Source organism: Globicephala melas, chromosome 13 (genome assembly GCF_963455315.2).
Source record: "Globicephala melas chromosome 13, mGloMel1.2, whole genome shotgun sequence".
NCBI lineage: Eukaryota > Metazoa > Chordata > Mammalia > Artiodactyla > Delphinidae > Globicephala > Globicephala melas.
This window is the reverse complement of record NC_083326.1, coordinates 57,060,320-57,068,687: the sequence shown is the minus strand read 5'-3', so window position 1 is coordinate 57,068,687 and position 8,368 is coordinate 57,060,320. Positions and strand designations below refer to the sequence as shown.

Here is an 8,368-nt window from a genome sequence, read left to right as displayed (position 1 = left end):
TGATGCAGGTTGGGTGAGAAAAAACTGCGACCCAGGACTTATCTTCATATTTTAGCGCTTCGTGTGAACTTGTGCGAAGCTTAAGCAAAAACAAAAACCTCCAACCACTCTCCGACTCACATCCCTGCATGCTTGCCTCTGTGGCTTTAACTCTTTTCAGGGATTGCACACATTTAATACCAGCAAACGAAACCGAGTTACAGGGTCCCCTTCAGGCACACTAAGGGCATTTCTCACATCCTCTTTCTCTCTCTCTCTCTCCTCCAATCCGCAGCCGACACAAAATTACGCGTGTTTTAGTATGTGTGCCCGATCCTTCCCCTGCTTGCAAAAGCCGGAGCAGCTCCTAGAACTCGCCAGCTATAAAGCCCGGGGTGGCCGGGCAGGAGCCGGGCACCGCGAACCGCGGCTCTGGGGCAGGAGCGGGGCGGGGCCGAGCGCGGGGACCGCCCGGGCGCGGGGCGCAGCCAACCAGCGGCCGGTGAGGGCGGGCCGGCGCGGGCAGTCACAGGCGCCCGGCGCGCGCTGCAGGTGGCAACTTGGAGGTGCCACCGCCGCCGCCGCGAGAGGGCCCGGGTCTGGAGGCCCCTTCCAACCTCTGGGAGCCCTTTCCCGCCGCCGAACCCGAGTCCGTATCCGGGACAATCCGAAGGAAAAAGCCGCTGCGCAGGGACCTGTGAGCAGCCCTACCTCTCCTCTGCCCTTGCGCTACTTTTTTTCTACCAGGAAGGTTGTGCCGGGGAGCGGCGAACAGGCTCCGGGAGGGGCCGGAGAGGGACGTTCCCGGTGACCCAGGTGAGCCCCTTTCCTTCCCCTACCCCATCCCTCTTCGTAGACGGTCGCAGGTCGGGACTCCAGCTCTCCGGGTGGGCAGGGGCTGGTGCGTGGGCGCCTGCCCTTGGCTCGAGGTCGAGGAGGGAGAAGGCGAGGAAGGGGCGAGGCTGGCCCGGCCGGGGGCTGCCTTCCCGGGCCCGCCTGGAATCCGCAGGGACGGACAGAGAGGGCTCGGCGGTGGCCGGAGGGCTGACACCCTGGTCGCAGCGGGCCGGAATCGCCCCCGTGCGCGCCGTTCGGGAGCCGCAGCGGGAGCCGGGCGCGGCGCCTCTGCGAACCTTCGGAGTGAGCGCGCCGGGTTAGGCGAGCGCACGAATCTTAAGTCCCTGCGAGCCCCGAGTGCCGAAGGACGTCATTCCTCTCTGCCCCGCAACTCCTCCTCCGCCCCTTCTCGCCTCCACCCCTCCGCGCCGGCGGCGCAGCCTGTTCGGAGATTCCGTGTCTTGGCCAACGCGCGGAGTCGTTGCTGCTGTCACTCCCCTCCCTAACCCTCGCCGGAGATGGAGCGCCCCGGGGTCTGCCTCCCCTAGCAGTCCGCTGAGGGCGAGTGGGGCAGGCCAGTTCTCTGCGCCGAGGGCGGGGGTGGGCGCGGGCTCGCTCTCCAGTGCTCGCTGTATCCATCCCCAACCCCCTGCAGCTTGAACCGCTGGCCAAGGGAGCGGAGTCTCTGTAGCCAGACCTTGCTCGCTCTGGGAAATTGGGGGCCTCCTAGGATGTTGCAAACCTCGAAGGAGAGGCGGGAGCCTCTGCCTCCATCTGGGCGTTTCAGCCCCTGCCGTGAAGTGAACATTGGCTCTGACCTCCGCCTACGGGCTCTAGCATGGGGGTGCTGGCGGCAGTGTGTGTGTGTGTGTGTGTGTCTGTGTGTGTGTGTGTGTGTGTGTGTGTCTGTGTGTGTGTGTCTGTGATCCTCCGTGAGGCAGAGGCGCAGGAGCCCGCTTCTCCTGCCCCGCCGCGCCGCAGGGCTCCGCCGCCCCTCGCCGCGAGCGGCGCGCAGCTGCATGCCAGCAACTCAGCGCTGCTGGCCCCTCTCCTCCTCCCGCTCTAGCTGCTAGCCCCCCCCCGCCCCCCACCTAGGCGCGACCCAGGGTGAAAATCATCTGGCCGGAGGGTGCGGGTGGGGGAATCGAGTCGCTCCCGAGGCGAATGGGACAGGTTTCCAAAATCCAGAGGAACGCCGCTCGCCGGGCATTTCATCTTCCCGCGGCTCGGCTGTGAGGACCTCGGGTAGAGGCTGGTGGAGGCGAATCCGCACCCCAGGGAGGGTGTCGTGTAACTCGGGAAGCCGAAGTTGGGGTCGCTGAGCATCCGAACTGCCTCTGGCGCGTCCTGCGCGGAGGCGGAGGAACCGGGGGCTGGCGTGCGGACGCGCTGCGCGGGCGGTGAGGAGGCTGGGGACCAGCTGCCGGAGGGCGCCCCGGGCCGCTGGAGCCGGAGGGCTAGGCGCCGGCGTGGGAGGGCGCGTCGGGGCTGCGGTGGGCTCGGGGGCGCCCGACTAGCGCTGGAAGTTGAGGTCGGGGTCCGCGCCGCGTGGTGACAGCCCTCCCGGCCCCTGCGGATTCCCGAGCAGCAGCCACGTGGCGCGTTCGGTCTGCGCCCCGGCCCGCCGGCCGCGGCTTTCGCTTTTCATTCTGCAGAAGTAAAGCCTCTGCGTCCCGAAAGCCAGGGGTGCTGGAGGCGAAATCCTCCGGGGAGCGAGGGCGGCGACGAAAAGAGTCGGAAAGGGAGAACGCAGGATCCGGCGGGTAAAGCCGTTGAGCGCCAAAGATCCCCGAGGCAAGGCGAGGCTGACCCAGGCAAGAGGTCCGGCTCCTGGGCCTTTGCGCCGCTCTCCCTAGGGGACCGAGGGTTCCAGCCTCCTGCGCCCCCAGCCCGGGCTCGTGGACAACTGTATAATTCCCTCCGGAGTGCATTGGATTAAGACTGGGCGGGGAGAGGGCTGGAATCCATGAAATGAATGAAAGTAGAAAGGACTGTAAATCCCAAATATAATTCCGGTTTAAATCTAAATTCCGTTTGATTAGAAACAGACTCTAATCTGGTAGCGCAGGGTCTGGGTGCATTTCTCCTAATGACAGTGACTGGAGGGCCCGGCAAGGCTCGTCCTTCCCAAGCTGGAATTGTGCTGCAGGTGGAGGTTGGGAAGGGGTGGGAGTACGGGTGCACATACCCTTAATTTACAGCAGGGAAGCGGTCAAGTTCAGGTTGGTTTGGAAATGACCTTGCAGGCCTTCTTCCCCTTCTTACCTGCCACAGGCATTTCCCACCTGGATCACCAGGGGGTTAAAGATCCTCTCCTGTAACGTTAGTTTCCAAAGAGGACTTTTAAAGAGGATTCTTAGAGCTGTGGTACCCTCAGGAAAACATTCTCAGTTCAGAGGAGCAGGGGTGGAAAGCGGAATTTCACAACTAGACTGTGATACCTCAGCCCCAGTAAGGGAGGTTTCCTCCAGACTGTGGTGTACGTTATTGAGAGCAGGGCTCTGTCTCACGTTTTCCCCCCAGGGCCTGGTATATAGCAGGTGTTCAACAAACATATACAGACTGATGCTTATCATTTAAAATGTTGGCCTGAAAAGACATTTAATAATTTCTAAGGTCAGTCATTTTTAAAATCAGAATATTAAACCAATTATAATAGTCATTATGAGGCCAAATGTCATTGGTTACCTGTATTTTTAAACTATTTGGGATTTGTGAAATCACTTTAAATAAAAACGCACTTAAGGTGTTAGGAAGTTTAGAAATAACAGCATGACCGTTGCATGTTTAAAGTCCCTCTGTGACAGTCTCGGATTGAATACCTCTAGAAATGGAGATCTCACTACTTTCACAAGGGTTCTATCCACTTTAGGTAAACTCATTATTCAAATGTTAGGAACTCAAGGTTGAACGTGACAGGGCCTCTGCCCATACATGCTGGTTGGCAGGGCCAAAAAGGAAATGTGATTTTGGTGCTACTGGGTAGACAACGGGGGAAAGTCAAGGGATCTCAGCGCTTTGAGTGGCAGCAGCAAGGGGCACTTGACTGAGGATGGTCCTGTGCTTTGGCTTTGGAGGGGGAAGAGAACTCTATAAACTGACTAATAAGAACTTTCTCGAAGCTCGGCCTGCTTATCCGTTCCTTCCAGTGCCATTTCCTGAGCTATAACACTCAGCCCTCTCTCTCTCCTACACGCCCACGCTTCTTACATGTAAGAGCCGTCTCCAAGCCTCTGTGTTCCTTTTCTTCTTGAATCCTAAGATTCTTCATGCTATCCCCAACACCGCATTGCCAGCTCTGCTCACAACACACTGAATATTAACATGCTATCTCTGAAAATTTTTAAAAAAAGAAAAAAGAGGAGCAAAAACTCAAGCAGGGAATGATTTGTGTAGAACTTGAAGTCAGGGCGGTTGGCGGTGAGTGGTTCATTAAAAAGATCCAGGGATGGGCTTCCCTGGTGGCCCAGCGGTTGAGAGTCCGCCTGCCGATGCAGGGGATACGGGTTCGTGCCCCGGTCCGGGAAGATCCCACATGCCGCTGAGCGGCTAGGCCCGTGAGCCATGGCCGCTGAGCCTGCGCGTCCGGAGCCTGTGCTCCGCAACGGGAGAGGCCACAGCAGTGAGAAGCCCGCGTACCGCAAAAAAAAAAAAAAAAAAAAAAGATCCAGGGAGCCGGATGAGTCACGGTCCACTGTGGGCAGCCACTTGCTCATCATTTTCACCTGCCACACGGTGAGAACCCATTTATGACTCCAGCGTTCTCAGAGGCAGTGGGATGGAGACTGTGAGAGCGAGCACATGGAACGTAGAATTTTCCAGTTCAGAACCAGTTAACCAAGAACAGCAAGACCCACAGTTAGAAAACACGACTTTCCACGGAGAGCTGCTTAAGGGGCTGGAGATTGTAAAAGCTATCGAACCGTGCTCTTCACAGTAAAGATGGAGGAACACCAATGGCTGTTAGAAAGTTTCTGATTTGTCATTTTGCCAGGGACTCAGGGAAGTGGCTATAGAGAAATCAAAGCAGCCACCAGATTACTGAGGGGAAGAAAATATTTGTGTTTTAATGCTACTTGAGTAGCACGTGAGGCTTTTGTTTGACAGCATTCAGTGTCATGATGACATGAGGTACAAAGCAGGCCTGATAGATGGGCCACTTGTGTGCTGAAGGGCCACCGGTCACAGAGCCCAAAGCTAATACAGAGGCTCATATCCCGGTGGGATTGCGGACAGAAATCAGGACACCAGAGCTAGAAGTACAGTATCTTGGAATCCTCAGTAGCGAGAGAGTGAGGAGCTAACTAGGTTAAGCGCGGTGATGTGATAGGGAATAGCATTGCATATAATTGGGGTCGATTAGGAGGATTTCAGTCAAGTGGCATGAACCCAGATCAGAACCGGAGGAAAGATATGAATGGGCGAAGGAATGCCCAGTAGTACTCACGTTGGGAATTCGGAAACAGAAGGAGGGAGAGAGCTGCCGTGTCTCAGTGTGGTGGGGAAGCGCGGGCAGGACTCAGAACTCAGACCCCTCACTGCTGCTCCATCGCGTTACATAACGTCTCTGAGCCACAGTGACCCCATCAGTAAAATAGGGATAAGGATACTTCCTGGTGAGGAATCAATCACATGTAAATACCTCACATTGACTTGTTATTATGGCGTGTTATTTCTGGCTCTTAGGTTAGCTACCCTGGCAACAAGCTTCCGGTTTGCTAGACCCAGGAGTATAGGCTGGCTGGATGAATTATCACCAGGTCTTTCTCTTCAGCCTCCATTAGAAATCCAGTCTCACATTTCCAACTGCCAAGTAGATATTTTTACCCAGCTGGTCCACAGTCACCTCAGACTGAATAGGTCTAAAACTTTCATTCATCAATTTCCTACTTTCCTCCCTTATCCCAGTACATGTCCTGAGTCGCCAGGCAGGAAGCCTGGTCTTCATTTTTTACACCTTCTTCTAATGTTGCTGCCCTGGAGACACACAGAAATGCCAGTGGTCTTGTTGTGGTGACTCCCACTGTCACTTCCTTTCTATATTATTGTTACCAGTCCTTCCCCAGACTCTTGTCACCTCCTGCTTGGACCGTTGTGGTCATCATCCCATCCCACTCTCATCCCAGCCCCCTAACCTGGGCTTCCAGCTCAGTCCTTTGATTGGACAGTTTTGATCACGTCATTGCCTGGCTCCAAACTTCAGGTCTCTCCTATTTCCTGAAGGATAAGATCTCAACCCTGTAGGTCTGTGTTCACAGCCCTGTGTCCAACACTCAGTGTGATCTCCCGCTGGCCCTGGCAGGAAACCCATCGCACCCGTCCCCGTCTTGGATGCTCACCTTTAAATTTTATTTCCACGTCCTTTGCCCATCCACTTCCTTCAACGGAAATACCCTTCCTCTCCATATCTTCATCTTGAAATCCCACCGGTTTTTCAAGGTCCAACTCAAATACCACTTCCCTTCTGAAGTTTTCCCTGATCATTCTCAGAAGGGCTCCCTCCCCTTTCAGCAGATCTTTGCGTTTTCCTCTTATGTGGCACGTACCAGGTCTTTATTCTGTAGTGTGTTCCTGTTGATGGGACGACTTATTCATCTTTGTATTCATCATTGAGTGGTGCCCAGAGTGGAGGCTCCATCACTTTTCATTCACTGAATGGTTATGTTGTGATGCCTGAGAAACACAACGAAAGAAGGATGCTCCAAACCCAAGTCAAGTCCGTAGGGAGGAAGAAGCAGCCAACCCTTGATCGGGTCTTCGAGGGTGAAGTGAAAGAGAGGCAATTATCTGAAAGTCACACACTACCCTCTACGTCCTTTTTGTCTAATTAAATGAATAACTTAAGCTTTGGTAGCTGGAGGAATCTGTGTCATTATTGACATTCTTCATTGTAGAAATGAGCTTCTAAGTCATGTGAGTTGGACGGAGTTTTCCAAAACAGACCAGAATGTGGGGAAGCCAAAGCTGACAGTGACTGGGGCTGAAAGAAAACAGATATCCTGGGCAAGATGCCTGTAAATGCTGAACGTATCCAGAAGGAGGGAAGAATTCTTGTCTGGGGCTCATGAATTTGTCTGATGTAGAATTCCTTTTAGGAAGATTTTCATCTGATTCCTCTCATGGCTCCTTGATTTGCAAAATATACATACTATATTATCAAAATATATAATCATGCATGTGTTAATTAGCATGGGTAGTTGTCAGAATGTTTCTGATCGAGAAGAATAAAAAGACCAAGCCAATCCTCTTGTGTATACAATATGTTTGAGGACAGGTGGAAAAACAAATTATTATAAAAAGCTTGCCAGCTTGCTTGTTCTAGGAAGAGAAATGCTTCCAAACACTCTTAAATATACAAGCCTTCAAACTTCAGAGGATAAATCAATCCTCATCAAATAAACAGCCATTGCACACGAGGAAGGAACAAGTAGGAAAAAAAATAGGACATGATCAGGTGCTGAGGTTTTGAATAGTTAGGACTAAGACACTTATTATATAATGTTGGAATTATACTCTCAAACCTCTTCTAGAATCTGAGCAATTGGATGATCTAAGTGATCAAGGGCTGTTGTATCTGCGCTATATAATTTTTGACACATGGTGTTTTAAAGATTTTTTTTTTGATGTGGACCATTTTTAAAGTCTTTATTGAATCTGTCACAATGTTGCTTCTGTTTTATGTTTCGGTTTTTTGGCTGCAAGGCATGTGGGATCTTAGCTCCCTGACAAGGGATCGAACCCATACCCCGTGTACTGGAGGGCAAAAAGTCTTAACCACTGGACCGCCAGGGAAGTCCCCACACATAGTGTTTATAGGGTTTACATAAATATATTACAAAATAGAAAAGATGTTGGTCATCCACTGGGTGAAAACATTTGGCCACATGTGTGATTCTTATTCAGGACACTGTTCCATACTGGCTAATGGAAATGATAGCGTTACTATATCACAGAGAAAATGAAAAAACTAAATGGCATCTCAAAGTGAGACACAATATTTTAATTACTAGTCTGATAGTTGTGTTTGTTTTTTTTTAAATCAGCATTTTGCCGTACAAATCTCTCTATCTCTTAACCTCTTCGATATAAAAGTCCATCATGGAAGATTCACATGAACTAATTCAAATACAAGCAAATATTTGTTCTTTAAAATTTTATTGAAGTATAGTTGATTTACAATGTTGTGTTAATTTCTGCTGTACAGCAACATGATTGTTTTATATATATATATACATTTTCAGATTCTTTTCCATTATGGTTTATCATAGGATATTGAACATATTTCACTGTGCTACTCCTTGTTTTTTATCCATTCCATATATAACGGTTTGCATCTGCTAATCCCAAACCCCCAATCCTTCCTTCCCCCACCCCCCATCCCCTTTGGCAACCACAAGTCTGTTCTCTATATCTGTGAGTCTCTTTCATAGATATATTCATTTGTGTCATATTTTAGATTAAACATATAAGTGATATCATATGGTATTCGACTTTCTCTTTCTGACTTACTTCACTTAGTATGATCATCTCTAGGTCCATCCATGTTGCTGCA

General features: G+C 51.6%; 1 protein-coding gene across 1 annotated transcript in view; it reads left to right on the top strand.

Moving 5' to 3' along the window:
• Positions 1–502: 502 nt before the first annotated feature.
• EPB41L3 (erythrocyte membrane protein band 4.1 like 3) overlaps positions 503–8,368 on the top strand; it is a 210,225-nt gene continuing 202,359 nt past the window's right edge. The window contains exon 1 of the mRNA XM_060311045.1: positions 503–795. The gene's annotated coding sequence lies outside the window, so the exon portion shown is untranslated. The remainder of the gene's footprint in view (positions 796–8,368) is intronic.